This window comes from Macrotis lagotis, chromosome 8 (assembly GCF_037893015.1).
Source record: "Macrotis lagotis isolate mMagLag1 chromosome 8, bilby.v1.9.chrom.fasta, whole genome shotgun sequence".
NCBI lineage: Eukaryota > Metazoa > Chordata > Mammalia > Peramelemorphia > Peramelidae > Macrotis > Macrotis lagotis.
Genome location: NC_133665.1, coordinates 189,517,203 through 189,532,530, shown reverse-complemented (window position 1 = coordinate 189,532,530; position 15,328 = coordinate 189,517,203). Strand labels below are relative to the sequence as shown.

At 40.2% G+C, this 15,328-nt stretch overlaps 1 long non-coding RNA gene across 1 annotated transcript in view; it reads left to right on the top strand.

Moving 5' to 3' along the window:
• The first annotated feature begins 559 nt into the window (after positions 1–559).
• Positions 560–15,328, top strand: part of LOC141495098 (uncharacterized) — a 30,075-nt gene continuing 15,306 nt past the window's right edge. Inside the window, exon 1 of the long non-coding RNA XR_012470656.1 lies at positions 560–680. This is a non-coding gene — a long non-coding RNA (uncharacterized LOC141495098). The remainder of the gene's footprint in view (positions 681–15,328) is intronic.

The following is a 15,328-nucleotide window of genomic DNA, read 5'->3' as shown; positions in this document are numbered from 1 at the left end:
ATCATTTTGGTAGAAAAATAGGACTAAGTCACAGAGTTTCAGAATTAGACAGGAACTTTTCTAGTTTTTAGGGTCAGATTTGAGGCTGGAAGGGACTTAAGAACTCTTCTTCACAGTCCTTATTTCGGAGATGAATCTAATTGAGGTCAAGAGAGATGAAGTAACTTGACCAATGTCATCCAGATAGTAAGTGGCAGAACCAGGATCCAAATCTATATCCTTTGACTTTGAATTGATTTCTCTTTCTCCTGATGCCCCCTTTACTACACTGCCAAATAAACTAATAGAAAAGCACCCTTTAAAACAAATCTGAAAAGTGGATATCCAACTTTTGCTTAATGACATCTAGCAAGGGAGAGAGACTGCATTGTCTATTCCGCTCCTGGATGACTAATTGTTAGGAAATGTTTTCTTAAATAAGTCTAGATTTTCTATTCTGAATCTTTTAGCTATTGTCTCATTTTTCTCACTGAGATAAAAGGAATAAGTCTAACACTTCTTGCACTTTACATTCTTACAAAATAATAATCATATAAATCTTTTCTTCTTTAGGTGAAACATCCCTAGTTATTTCAAATGATTTTCATCTGTGATCCTGATTGCCCTCCTCTGGCCACTCTTCAACTCTTCATAGTCTCCTCCCTACAATGTGTAACCAAGAACTAAGTACATCACTTCAGGTATGTGCTTATGAGATCCTTGTATTCTTATCTTTCTTCTTATCTTGCCATATCATCTTATCATATCTTATATCTTATAAAACCATGAGTGGGCTTTATCTGAAAGGAACTCTACAGTGAGAAGTCAGGAGACCCTGATTAGGATTTTCATTCAACCTTATGTCCCATTTGGGGTCAACTGATAGAATGGTTTCTTTCATCTTTAAAAAGAGATGTTGACTTCAGTCAGAAAAGTGTTAAGGACTTGGGGAGTCTCCTCGAGAAAAGGTACTTATTGTGAAGCATTATTTCTGTCTGCCGGCTCACTCACACCACTCCGGAGCTTAACTGGTTTGCCATTTTTTTTGGTGGTTTGTTTCCAGAAGCATCAATAAGATGGGGGAGATTATTGCATGAGTCTTGCAATCCTGTTAACTGTCAGCATGGGAGAGATAAAAAGTGCCACCAGTGGCTCTGGGAAATCACTTTTCAGTAGCCATAGGTGAGAAGAATTCCATTTCTTTACCAGGATGTGTTGATATGGCATATCATAAATATTCAGCTTCCTGAGACTTTAAAAAGAGATATAATGCCTCCTCTCTCATCTAATAGCTTGGTTCTGAGATAGTTTCCATCTCAAGGTCAGATTCAGTGCACCTCATAAATAGGAGTTATCCATTTTGGCTTTTACCAATGAGAGGACAAGGAGGAGGGGTAGAAGCATTGCTGAACAGACAGGGGGAGTAGATTATGGGCAACAAATTAGAGGAAGAGAAAGGAACAGGAGCTCATGGATTTTGCTGGGAAAATAAGTGATGTAATTTTTAAGAGATATATGTGTTATAGCTATTAACAAATTTCTTGAAAGCAGGAACTACTTTTTCATTAGCCTTTTTATCCCCAGGATGGTGTACCTTTATAATAAACTTAATCGAAGTTGTTGAAGTAAATTAAAAGTATCTGGACTTCAGAATGGGAAAGTACTTTAGGGACCATCAGATTCAGTTCATAGGCGAGAGTCCTCTTACAATATCCTGCAAGGTGCTTGATCTGGATAGGTTTCATCCTAATGAAGAGTTTTCTTAGCATCTTCCTCTCAGCAACTTCTACCTGTTACACCTATTTTCTCCCTAATGAGTCAAGCAGAATCAGCCTTATCCTTCTTACATCTGCTGATCTTTTAGATTCTTACAGATATCATATTTCTACTCAGTCTTCTCTTCTCCAGGTTAAACATTCCCAATTTCTTCAATGGACACTTACATGGTATGATCTTGAGACCATTATTTGCCCAGGTTCCTCTCTTCTGTATGCTTTCCACCTTATCAATATCCTCCTCAAACTGTGATGCCTAGAATGAAATATAATCCTCCAGCTTTGGTCTAAGCAGAACCCTGGACCATAACCTGGACATGATGCCATTCAAAAAACCTCAAGATTAATTTAACCATCTTCATGTCTGTGTCTCACTGTTGACTCACATTGAGTTTGCAGTCTATGAAAACTTCCAGATATTGTCCATGTGAATGATTGTGTAACCATCCTTCCTTAGAAAGTTGATTCTTTGAATACAAGGGAGAATTTTACATTTATTCTTATTAAGTTTTACCTCTGAAGAGTTGGTCCAGTGTTGTAGCCTGTTGATATCTTCTTGAATCCTTTGTCATTTGCATCAGCAGTCACTTCTAGCAAATTAGACAAGTTTGTTCTCAGCTAAATCACAGAGATATCATGAACAATGTAGAACCAAGGACAATTCCCTTGGGACCATAATTGAATTACATTCTTTGGGTCTAATCATTCAATCAATTCCTTACCCATCTAACTGTAGTTTCATCTATCCCACCCCTTGTCCATTAGGACAGTAAGAGAAATTTTGTCAAATGTTTCACTGAAACCCAGATCTCTTACGTCATCCATGTTCAAAGAATGTTATTAGCATGTGGGGATCAGTCCTGGGATCCAAGAGGTTGCAGAGATTTTTTTTTAATCCCAGTCACAGGGGGCAGCTAGATGGCATAGTGGACAGAGCACTGGCCCTGGAGTTAGGAGGACCTCAGACACTTAAATAATTGCCTAGCTGTGTGACCTTGGGCAAGTCACTTAACCCCATTGCCTTCAATTAAAAAAAATACTAGTCATATATTTACAGGAAGTTTTTGGTAGAGGAAAAAAATTTCTTATTTAGAAACCTTTGCCTTGGTCTGACTCATGAAAAATACATGCAAACACTCAATTCTATGCTAGTCAAAGTCCCTCAGCTTTCTTTGTGACTAGTAGTGGGACCAAATGATTCCAGTTACTGAGGTGGTAGTCTCCTCCTCCTCCTCCTCCTCCTCCTCCTCCTCCTCCTTCAGCAAGGCAAATGGTATTAAGTGGCTTGCCCAAGGCCATACAGCTAGGCAATTATTAAGTGTCTGAGGCCAGATTTGAAGTCAGGTCCTCCTGACTCCAGGGCTGTATCCACTTAGCTGCCCTCAGCCAGCATAGACTGAGTAGTCGGTACTTACAGCTGAAGAATAACGGCGGGTATCGAGATACTTCTTGTTCTGCCAGGCTCTCTATCTTTTCCCACTGACCTTCCATGAAGTTCTTATCCTTCTCATTGTTGTTTGGGTTTCAGCACAGTCCATCGGAAATGATTGTTAAAGGCAAGTGGAGCTTCAGGGGAGAGAGCAACACGTTTATCTTGGGGCTAGTTAATGCTTTAGATCAGTCTGACATGTTCTTTAACCTTGAGAAGTAAGCAGGGCTCATAAGAGACAAGGTGTAGGATAGGCCAGGGAATAAGACTTCCTGCAGTCTAGGACAGAGAGTGCCACTGGAGAAGGTGAGCCCAGAGGAATCTCAAGTGGGGCGCCCTGATCAGGTGCAGAGGGAAAAGGGCATAAGAATGTGCCTTATTCTTAGGGGGCAGTAAGATAGGCTAGCATGGATTTCTGTAGGCAGAAGGTGAGGAAGACCCATTTTGTCCCTTCCCAGTTTTGTCTGAGGGCTGTCTTGTTCCCTTTGGAAGTTTGAAGACTAATTAGGAGTGACTTTTCTCATCTATCTAAAAAGGAAAAAAAGTTTTATACCTTTTTTAGGGGTAGAGGCAAGAGTCAGTAGAAGGAAATTAGCCTCCCCAAAAGGCTCTTGAATTGTGTAAGTTTCCCCTGGGTGATTTTTGTTTCCAGGAATTTCAGCAAATAAATGTCCTTTTCTCTTTCCCTCTCCCCTGCCTCCAATTCATTTTCTTTTGCTTTTTCTTTTTTCCCCTTCCTCTTACTTGTCTTTTTTTCTCCTTTCCTCCCCCCCCACCTTCCCTCTTTTCTTTATGCTTTCCTTTCCAGCTGGCGTGAGGGCCGCTAGGAAGAACATGTCTTTATTACTGGACAACTTGACATATTTCTGTATAATATTCTTGTGAGTCACGAGAGACCTTTGTTTCCTGGCCTTGCTCTCTTTCTTTTTGGTGGAATGATTATTTATTTAAGGTGTTTCTGGGGTTTAATGATGTTCCCATTCTTCTGTGGAATATTCCTACAGACAAAATTTCAGAGAGAGCCCTTTAGATGGTCTATATTTTCCTTCCTTCTCAGCACTGAAAGTCACTGGTATCTATCATATTAGTAGAGCTCGAAACACAGATGTCCCTCGCCCCCATACACACACACACACACACACACACACACACACACACACACACAGAGCGATCAGATCCAAAGACTCCCATTGGACGCCTTTTGCCCTGGAGTATACAACATAAAATCCCACTTCATTATGCTGCTTGATTCCTAGTTTCTAATTGACCTGGGCTGTCTTTTCTGGGTTGTCCATCAATGTTCATGCAACTTCCTCAGTATTTTTTTAAATCAAGTACAAGAGAGTTGAGAGCTCAGTGTGCTCCCAGGAGCAAGGAGGGACCCAGATTATGTTTTTTAAATTATTTACAGCTCCGCAGTGTCTCTGTTTTTAAATTATTGATGTCAGTGATAACTTCTGTCAGTGAGACCAGGGCCCTAATAGGAAGCAATGGTAGCAAGATCAGTGCCTGGCTGATGATGGAAGATGCCCATTCAACCTTACAAACTTTTCCAGGGCAGGGAAAAAAGATATCGTTGATCTCTTGGTTTCCCTTATGTTATGAGGGACAATACTAACAAGAAAAATCAAATTGTTTTAGTATCCTCTTGGTGATGGATGTGGCTATGAGGACAGGATTCTGCCTTTTCCATGGTTCTCTCACACTCTGACCATATAACTATCTCATCTCCTATTTGTTCATTCATTCAAGAAAAATATATTTAGCACCTAGTTACAAACTAGGTCATGTGGCAGATGATTGGGAATATGAAGATAAAGACAAAACCATCTCTATCCTCAAGAGACCTTATATTCAATGGGTTTCAGGAGAGTGAGAGTGATAGAGATCAATACAGCATCTAAAGAGATAAGTATGAAGGAGAATGATATTTAGGTGGATCTGGGAAGGTTTCTTGTAGGAGCTAAAGTTTTCCCCAGCTCTGTTTCAGTAAACTTTATTTACTTACTGGTTATTGATGTCATATTTTCCTGAGTATGGGGAACAATCCACAAAAATAAGGAAATATAAAATATAAATGGAAGACATCCAAAATAATATAGAGGAATAAGCCATCAGCAGAGGAGGGCAGAAAGGAGTCAGGAAAGGCATTATGATAACTATTTTGATCTTGAGGGTATGAGTGTGTTCTTTCATTTTGACAGGTTTTTTTTTTGCAAGGCAATGGGGTTAAGTGACTTGCCCAAGGCCACACAGCTAGGTAATTATTAAATGTCTGAGGCCGGATTTGAACTAGGGTTCTCCTGACTCCAGGGCTGGTGCTCTATCCACTGTGCCACCTAACTGCCCTATGTTCCTTCATTTTGAATAAAGCCTAGAAGGTAACTCAGGATTCTAGGAGGCAGAAATGAGGGGGAGTCTTCTGGCAATGGGGGTGACAGCCAGGACCAAAGCAGGGAGGTGGAGATGCAGTGCTTTGTGTAGGGAATAGCAAATAACAGTTTGGCTGCAATGTTGAGTGCATAAAAAGGAGGAATAAAGGGAATGGTGACAATAATAATAATAATAATAACAATGATAATTATAATGAATACTTATCTAGTACTTTAAACTTTGCCAAATGCTTTTACATCTTATTCATCTGATCCTCACAACAACCCTGGGAAGGATGTGCTACTATTCTCCTCATTTTACAGATGAGGGAAACTGAGGCTTCAAATGACATCCAGAGTAGGGAAGCTAGGTGGTGCAGTGGATGGAACACTGCCCTGGAGTCAGGAGGATGACCCTGGGTTCAAATCCAACCTCAGACACTTAATAATTATCTGTGTGACCTCGGGCAAGTCTCTTAACCCCACTGCCTTAAAAAAAAGAAAAAAAAAGATATCCAGAATAAATGAATAAAATGCCTATAAGATGATGGCAGCTGACAAGGAGAGAGTAGTAAGAAGTGGGTACTTGGGTGTGAGTGTGTGCTTTGCATGTGAGAGACATATAAAAGAATCTGAAAGTCTCTAGAAATTCCTAGCTCTCTCCAAGATTCAAACTAAACAAACAAAAAAAGGGCAGCATTTGCAATGCCCAGGCAGAAAGGTCCCTGATATCTTTCCTGGCTTCTCCCTCCCAGTTGTACTTCCACATTACCTTAGATTTCCTTGGTTTATATGTATTGTTTCCCTCCAGTTCACTATGAGCTCCTTGAGGGCAGGGGATTCCTTGTTTTTGTCTTCATATATTCATCACCCACTGCAGAGCTTTGAACTTAGTAAATGCTTATCAAATGGAATTTATTAATAAGATCATAGATCAGATTAAGGGTTCTTGAGACCATCCAGTCCGGCCTCCTTGTTGTACAAGATGGGGAGTCTGAGGCCTAGATATGATGTGATTTATCCAGCTAGTGAATGTCTCAAGTGGGAGCTGAATTTAGGTTTCCCTGAATCCAAGCCCAATTCCCTCTCCAGTATGCCAGATGTCTTAGTATTTTTCTTGACACCCTTTTTCCCTCCACCATGATCACTTTCTGATAATCAACTCCTAAAACATAAGCAGCTACTTGAGAAGGGAAACAGTGGATCAGAATTACCAGGGCCACGGGTCCTGCCTGACACACAGGGTTTGTCACCTTTCTACTGAGCAGAGAAATGGTCTTCATCTTCTCCCTCAGTGCCATGGAGCTCCTGGAGGGTGGGGGCTACTTAGTGGTGCCCCCACAGTGGCTGGCATTTGGGTAACCTCCTGCTCTCTGCTTTAGCTTGAATTCCGCATCCTCCATGCCGTTTCCAAGCGGCGGTCCTTGCCTGCATCGTTCCCATGCTGCTGCTTCTGCCTTCATGGGCTCCTTCCCCGCTGGCCTCTGTAAAGGTGTGATTGTCATGCAGGCCACCACGTGGCGCCACAAGACTGCCTTTGGAACCCTTGCCCAAACACAGGCTCTCATTCCACCTGTACGTGGAAGCCTTGCCCCAAGGAGCTGGAAGACCCTGGCTCGGCTGATCCTCTGACCAGGCCGGCTTCGGCCCGGCTCCCTGCCTTCAGAGTTGTTATTTCTAAAGCTATGGTAGAGGGATGGCAGAACTTGCTGAATTTCTACCTTCCTAGACTATGCCAGGACATCACAAACGATCAGACCCACCAGCCAACAGCCTACATGGTCTGTCAGCATCCAGACCTCAGCCACCCCAGCTTGTCTGCAGGAAAATGAAAAATCCTCCCTTGAAATGGCTTTGGCTATTGGATTTAGACTTTCTGTTCTCATCAATCGTCAGGAACCTGAAGAGTGGCTTGTGCTTAGAGTAGCAAAAAAGGGGAAGCGGCAGCTCCCAGGCTGTGAATTTCCCCTTTCTCCCACCCCTCCCCTGATTTCTACCTGGCCAACCCATGAAATGGCCCTTTATCACTACTGGCCCAGGGTAATGGTGATAATCATTTTTATTTCTTCTTCAGACTCTCCTGACTTGTAACACAAAGGTTTTCTTTCTGGGACTCTCCAAAGTGCTCAGAAGTTCTTTTTTAGATGAAAGCTAGAGGTGGGGTAGGGGGCAGATAAAATTTCAAGCTGAGACCACAGATTTTTAAAAAATGAAAATAAAATTCCCTCTACTACATCAAGGGAGAAGAGGAAGAAAAAAAAGCTGCATTAAAACAGTCTGCAGAAGAGAAAAGTAAGAGCTAAGGTATTAGACCAACAGTCCACCATCACTAAGTGCTTACTCTCTCTCTCTCTCTTTCTCTCTCTCTCTCTCTCTCTCTCTCTCTCGTGTGTGTGTGTGTGTGTGTGTGTGTGTGTGTGTGACAGCAAGAGCTGACATTTACCTCTTGGGTTTGCCAGGTACCTTCAGCAGAGCCACAACACATCAGTGGTCCAGGCACAATGAGCATTCTTATCCCTATTTTAGAGCTGAGAAGTCTAAAATGCAGAGAGTTGTAAAGGTTTGCCAAGGGTCACCCAGCTATTGAATTCTAGAGGCAGGAGCCTGGGTCTCCTTAGACTGAGTCCTAACTCTGTTCCCAACATCACAGTGCCTTTCTAGAGAGTACAAAATGAAGATTAAGAAATAATCTCTGCCCTCAGAGGGTTGTGAATGTACAATGAAAGGATTACAAATCAGGTTCCACTGTGTGGGGGAAAGGATTCTCACCAATACCCACTCTATGAGGAAGCATTTATCAGTGCCAGCTTCGTACTTCCTCTTGTGCTGGTTAGACTGCTTAGACCAGTCTAGTCATCCTTTGTGAGAGTTTCAGTGTGGAATGAGTCAGAAGGAAAGGCTTCAGGAACTTGCAGCAGCTGCCTCAGTGATGTCTATTCCTTATTTTTCTTCCCCAGTGATGATGGATTGAACTTGGGTCAGATAAACAGCTCCCAAGCAGTATCTGTGGGATGCACCATTGGTGCTCAGATTCCTATCCAACTTTATTCTAAATCTGAAGAGGGTTAGGTAGCATAGCAGATAGAATCCAAGGGTTAGGGATACTCAGACCTGAGTTCAAATGTAGCCTCAGACACCTAGACTACATGGGTGACTCTGGGCATGTCACTAAATCTTGTTTGTCTCAGTTTCCTTCTCTGTAAAATGAACTGGAGAAGGAGATAGCAAACTTCCAGTATACCTTAGTATATTTGCCAAGAAACTCCAAATAGGGTTAGGAAGAGTTGGACATGATTGAAACAATTCTTAGCAAGTTCCTCTTTGCAGCTTCCATAGTGTGTATTGCATTTTATTCTGTTCTCTGGAGGCAAATAGAACACATTTATCCCTTTCCATGCACAACCCTTTAAATACGTGAAAACAGTTATCACGTTGCATCTGAATCTTTACTTCTCCAGGCTAAATGTCCTCATTTTTTTTTTTTTTTTAGGTTTTTGGAAGGCAAATGGGGTTAAGTAGCTTGCCCAAGGCCACACAGCTAGGTAATTATTAAGTGTCTGAGACCAGATTTGAACCCAGGTACTCCTGACTCCAAGGCCAGTGCTTTATCCACTACGCCACCTAGCCGCCCCCCACTACACCACCTAGCTGCCCCTGTCCTCATTTATTTCAACTGAAGTGCAGTGAACTTCATTCATTCATTCATTCACTTGGGATAGTATGAGTGGGCAAAGAAAAGTCTGCAGGAAATAAAACACTGAACAATTAGAAAACAGTAGGGGACCAGTTGAGCTAGAAGGCACAGTTTATGTGAAGTTAAGTGCAAACAATTAGGAAAGGGAGATAAGAGCCAGAATGTAAAGAGATAAAAAGGAGTTAAAAATCTTTTTGATACTCATCCAGACTTATGAAGTGAGAAAAACACTGGATTAGGAGTTAATGGACATGGGTTTGAGTTCTAGCTCTGTCAATGTGAGACCTTGGGCAAATGACTTGACTTTCAGTTTTTATTTCTCTGTTAGATGAGAACTGAACATAGTACTAACAGTCTGTGAAGCCATTAATTTGAACATATGTCACTTTATCCTATTTTTCACTGGAAGCTTTCAAAGGATTTCTATAAACAATGAATTGGTTGACCTCCATTCTGAAGGGCTTCTCCAAGAAGTGGTTGACATGGATTGTTGGAATGGGGTTCATGCATAGTACAGTAGGCATTTAATGTGTGTGTTGAATTAAATGGAACTGAACCAAAAAGAGATGGTGCAATGAGTATATGAACCATTGGATCATAGATCTCTTAAATATTGAAAGCAATTAAATTGTTATTTTACTTTATCTTTTTTTTTTTAAAAGACAAGGATGACTTGAGAATCAAAAAGCCTGATGACTTTCTTATGGATATGTTCCTTATCAGTTGAATGTCTTTGGATCAATACAGGATCACCCATTCATTCATTGTTTATGTCAATGGAGCCATCTGGCAAGAGTAATATTTACTAAAGCACTGCAAGTAAGTTGAAGTCCTGGTGGAAATAGTGTAGAGACCTTAGCTTGAGTCTTTGCACCACTTCTATGATCTTGGGCAAGGAAAGGCTTTTCCACTGGAGGACTTGTTTGTCTCTGTAAATTGTGTTCCAGATTCCTTTGGGTTCTAAGATTTTGTGATGCTAATGAGAATTAATTACAGCATTATAATAAATTTCAATATGGTTAGAGTTTGGAAATAAGAAGATATATCCCTGGTGACTCATTACTTTGAAAAATAGTGAACTATTTCTTTCTTTCATATGGTTTTCCCCCCTCTTTCACAGTATGACTAATATGGAAATATGTTAAACATGATTATACATATACAGAGTATATCAGATTGTTTGCTGCCATGGGGAGAGGGGAAAGAAGGGAAGATAGTAGAAAAAATAAGGAACTTAAACACTTGTAAGAGGATGAATGTTGAAAACTGTCTTTTCATGTAATTGAAAAAGAAGTAAAAGAAGAAAAGAAGAAAAGTATTGAGTCAATCATCTACTTTTAAAAATTGCTATCTTAAAATGATGAACTTAATGATCCCAGTACCTCTTTTTTTTCCATGGGAAAAAAGGATAATATTTAGAGTGGACCTTAGAGATAGATTGTTTAGTCCAGACTCTTCATTCAGAGGAGAAAACAGACTCAGGGATGGGATGAGATTTGCCCAACATTGGACCAGAAACCAATCCAGGTAGATCAGAATTGTATAACATGTCACTAAGATCTGGTTCTCAGTGCCAGCTTACCCATTAAAGTATACGAAGCCACATTCAGTGTTTATACTTTATAGAAAGCGAAGCTCTAAATATTTGGAAGCCTTACTTGGAACACAGTATCATAATGGATGTTTGAGTGGGTAGGGCATAATTTAGGTTTGCTAATTATTTTACGACTCCAGCTATAATGCACCACTTACAAACTCCTCCAGTTCCAACTGTGTCAAGTGTGAGTTTGCTCATGTTCTGATGAATATGTTTGTAATTACAAGGGGAATATGGAAAATATATCATTGCTTCTGTCAGTGGAAACTTCTAAGGGCTTAGAAGATGAGTTTTTATGTGGCTTAACTCTACTGCTAACCTTATGGCAAAGGACATCATTAAAATAAATGCCTAGATCTTATTTTTAACATATTTATGATCATCTTTAACATTTGTGCTTGGGCATGTTGAGGAAATGATCTTGATCTTGAGACAATCAGGGTGTCATTCAGTCTCTCTACATGAAGAGCATGGGGTAATTAATTTGAGACAGTTGCCTATTTTGTGTTGAGGGATACTAGAAAGAGGAGGGATGTGGTTGGAACAACATTTACCCCACACAGACTAGACTGTTTTCCCTCTGAAAGTCAACAAGGTCATCCTCAAGATTCAAATGATCCATAGGACTAAGAATTCAATAATTGTCATAACTTCTTGGCCATTTTAGTATAAAAACCCAAGGCATGAGAAGTTGGGGGCTCCTCAGGTTTGCTACAAATTTTTTTTGGGGGGCATGCTGCTATGGCAATTATGGAGGCAGAGAAACTGTTCAATTGAATCAATGCTACGGAATGTCTCTTTCATCCTGTTGTTAAGGAAACTTCTTTTAATGAAACGTTAGCTGTTTATAAGTGTCTCATTTCATCCCAATCCCAAATATGAACCACTGGACAGATTTGAATCTGGTCTGGCCTAGAATGAATGGGGGGCTTTCTTTGAAGAATGAGTTTAATTCATATTTGTAGGGCATAATCCCGTGCTGTCCTAAAGAGAGGGTCACTGGAGCTTTGTTTACAGTTCCAAAATTTAAAGGGTATAAAAAAATGAAACATAAACTCTAGCTGCATAGGATATGCCATTATAACAAACTCTCCTTTTCATTCATCTTTCTCTATTCAAATGATTTTACATTAATTACTTCTTACATTGTTTTCTCTTCATGAAGTACAAACAGATCTGAGGGCAGATTCTTTGTTGCCTACCTCAAGTGTCTGGGGCAGTCTTATACTATCTTTACCTATAGGTAGAGTTAAAATATCTGAATAGAAATCATTAAGCATTTATTAGCACCTACTAGGTTTCAGGCACTGGGGATACAAAAACAAAAAAAAAATAGAGGCCCAGACCTCAAGGAATTTACATTCTACTGGGGAAACAAGTAGAGTACATATATAAATACATACAAAGCACATATAAAATTCTACAGGTCTCAGATGTGGTTTTTCCTTTAGAGAATGGGTATGGAGAGGTGCTGTTTTTGACAGGGATGGCAAATAGACAGGGTAGGGTGAATTCCTCCACAGCCTTCTCATTCCTCTTGTTAGAGTCACTTCTCTGGGCTCCAGTGCTTAGTGTGTTGTTTGCTGTTATGGAAACTTAATATCTGGTAAGGGAGCAGCAAAGCATCAACCTATTCCTGCCAAGGGAGCACTTGAATAATGATTCCTTTGGGAATTATTTTCCAAAGAAAGCAACCAACCACTCCAATATCTTTGCCACAAAAAACCAAAAAGTGATCATAAAGAGTCAGGCATGACTGAAAACAGCAAAACAGCAGTTTCAAAGAGAGTTAGTGTATGTCTTGAGGAAGTGGCATGGAAGACTTGGAAGCTCTTCCACTGGGGAACAGGAAGGTAAGGGCCGACAAATAGGGTGCTGATGTCTAGGGAGTCCTGGTTGCACTGGGTTTTCTGCTTGGAATCAAGTTTAATTCTACAAATATTTATTAAGTGTTGTGCAGAACATGCGGTAGGTGCTGAAGACAATCAAAGATTTGAAGATATGACTCTAGCCCTCATGGAGCTAATCAGATGGCTCCTATATTTCCAGTAATTTATTAATTCAGGTCCCTGAGAAGTTGGGTCCAGGCTTTTCTGTAGGGTTCCCATTTGCCCATGTGTGGAGATTTTCTCTGCATATATTTGTGCATAGGAGAGAGACCTACTGTTATTCTTTGTGAAGCAAGCGCTCTTTATAGGTTACCAACTGTTTTCTCTCTCTTCCTTGGGTGGAGCTCCTGGGCTTCCAGAGAAGAATCAAAGATTAGGTTCTAGCTTTAAAGGTGATGCAGGTAATTATTGAAACATCACTGGGAGAGATCATCTGATAGATTCAGACTAACCCTATCTTCCTGAGGGAAGATAAAGATTCTGAGAGATGGGCAGAAGGAGTATCATTCAACTCTGAGGGACTACCTATGCAAAGATTGCACTGTTACAGAAGGGTCAGTGGAGTGAGGGAAGGAGAGCTATATGAAATAAGGCAGGAAAAAAAAGGCATTAAAGAACCTAATTATAGAAGACCTCCAAAGCTAGGCAGATACTGTAATTCTGGGGCAATGGGAAGCCATTGAGGATTTTGACAGGAGAGTGGCATCCATCAGGCAGATTATTTCCTTGCCAGTTGAGTGGAAGGTGGATGGGTGGCAATCTGTATAATTGGAGATAATACATACCTTGATGAGATCAAAGATCTATTTGAGTGTTTGATTGGAGGGTGGATTAGAGAGAGGGATTGGGAGAACAAGAAAAGTCTACAATAAGAGTACATATGAGAAGCCATAGGCTTGAACTTGCTCTGTTGAACAGTGTAACGAATTTTCCATTTTAGTTATAATCTTGGGACAAATTTTTGCTTCAAAATTTTCAGGCAGCTTTCTGGTTGTAGGGGAGAGAGAATTTGTATCTGGTCTTGGGCACTAGCTAGTGATGTGACCTTGGCAGTTTTGAGCCTGAGTTACTTCTTTGGGGTCATTCATTTGGCACTTCCAAAGTGCTGAGTAAAAGGAGGGTTTTTGTTAAGTTTGAACATCAGGCTCTTCACATTCACTAGGAGCATAGCTAGTTCTTAATACTTGAAGAACCTGAGATGTGAAGTGATGCAAAAATTGTATTGCAATTTTACTTTGAAATAAGTTTTCGTTAATTCATCTTTGTTGGACTGGACTTGAGTGTTAGCTTTGTCTACTGGCAGCAAAACTCTACTTTATTAAATGTATTTTCTAAAACTGATGCTCTATGCTTTTGCATCACTTTTTTGTTCTTTTTATTTCATTGTTTGAAAAATTGTGTATATTGTTTTCCTAGTCTTGCTTCCTTTACTCTGCATCAGTTCACATGTGATGAGACTCTTATTTATCATATTTTCTTTTAGATTTTTTTGCAAGGCAAATGGGATTAAGTGGCTTGCCCAAGGCCACACAGCTAGGTAATTATTAAGTGTCTGAGGCCGGATTTGAACCCAGGGACTCTGGACTCCAGGGCCAGTGCTCTATCCACTGTGCCACCTAGCCACCCCTTTATTTATCATATTTATTTTTTCTTATGATACAGTAAGATTTCATATACAATTCTATATGTTTAGTTATTCCCAATTGATGAACATCTATTTTGTTTTTGAAATTGAAAACATTTTATGAAATATTTTATAATTATATATACAGTTTTAACATTAATTTAAGAAAATTTTGAGATCCAAATTCTTTCCCTCCTTTCTCTCCCTCATTCCTTGAGAAAGAAATCAACATATCAATTATATGTGCAGTTATATGAAGCATATTTCCATATTAGTCATGTTGCAAAAGAAAAACACAAAGAACCCCAAGAAAAATAAAAGGAGTTAATTTGTACTCATGCTTCATCAATCCTTCCTATATAGTAGAATAGTATTTCTCATCATGGGTCCTTTGGAATTGTCTTGGATTATTCATTCTCTTTTTTTTTAAAATTTAAGGCAGTGGGGTTAAATGACTTGCCCAAGGTCATGCAGCTAGGCAGTTATTAAGTGTCTGAGGCTGGATTTGAACTCAGGTACTCTTGACTCCAGGGCTGGTGCTCTATTCACTATGCCACCTAGCTTCCCCCTTGGATTATTATCTTGATCAGAGTAGTGAAGTCTTTCACAGTTGATCATTGTTACAATACTACTGTTACTGTTTACATTGTTCTCCTGGTTCTGTTCACTTCACTATGCATAAGTTTGCTGTGTCTTCTCAAGTCTTTCCCAAACCATCCCGCTCATCATTTCTTTTTAGGTTTTTGCAAAGCAATGGGGTTAAGTGGCTTGCCCAAGGCCACACAGTTAGGTAATTATTAAGTATCTGAGGCAGGATTTGAACTCAGGTCCTCCTGACCCCAGGGCCAGTGCTCTATCCACTGCGCCACCTAGCTGCCTCTGCTCATCATTTTTTATAGTATAATAGTATTCTATCACAATCATATCCCCACAACTCATTTACCCTTGCTCCAATTGATGAATATCTAC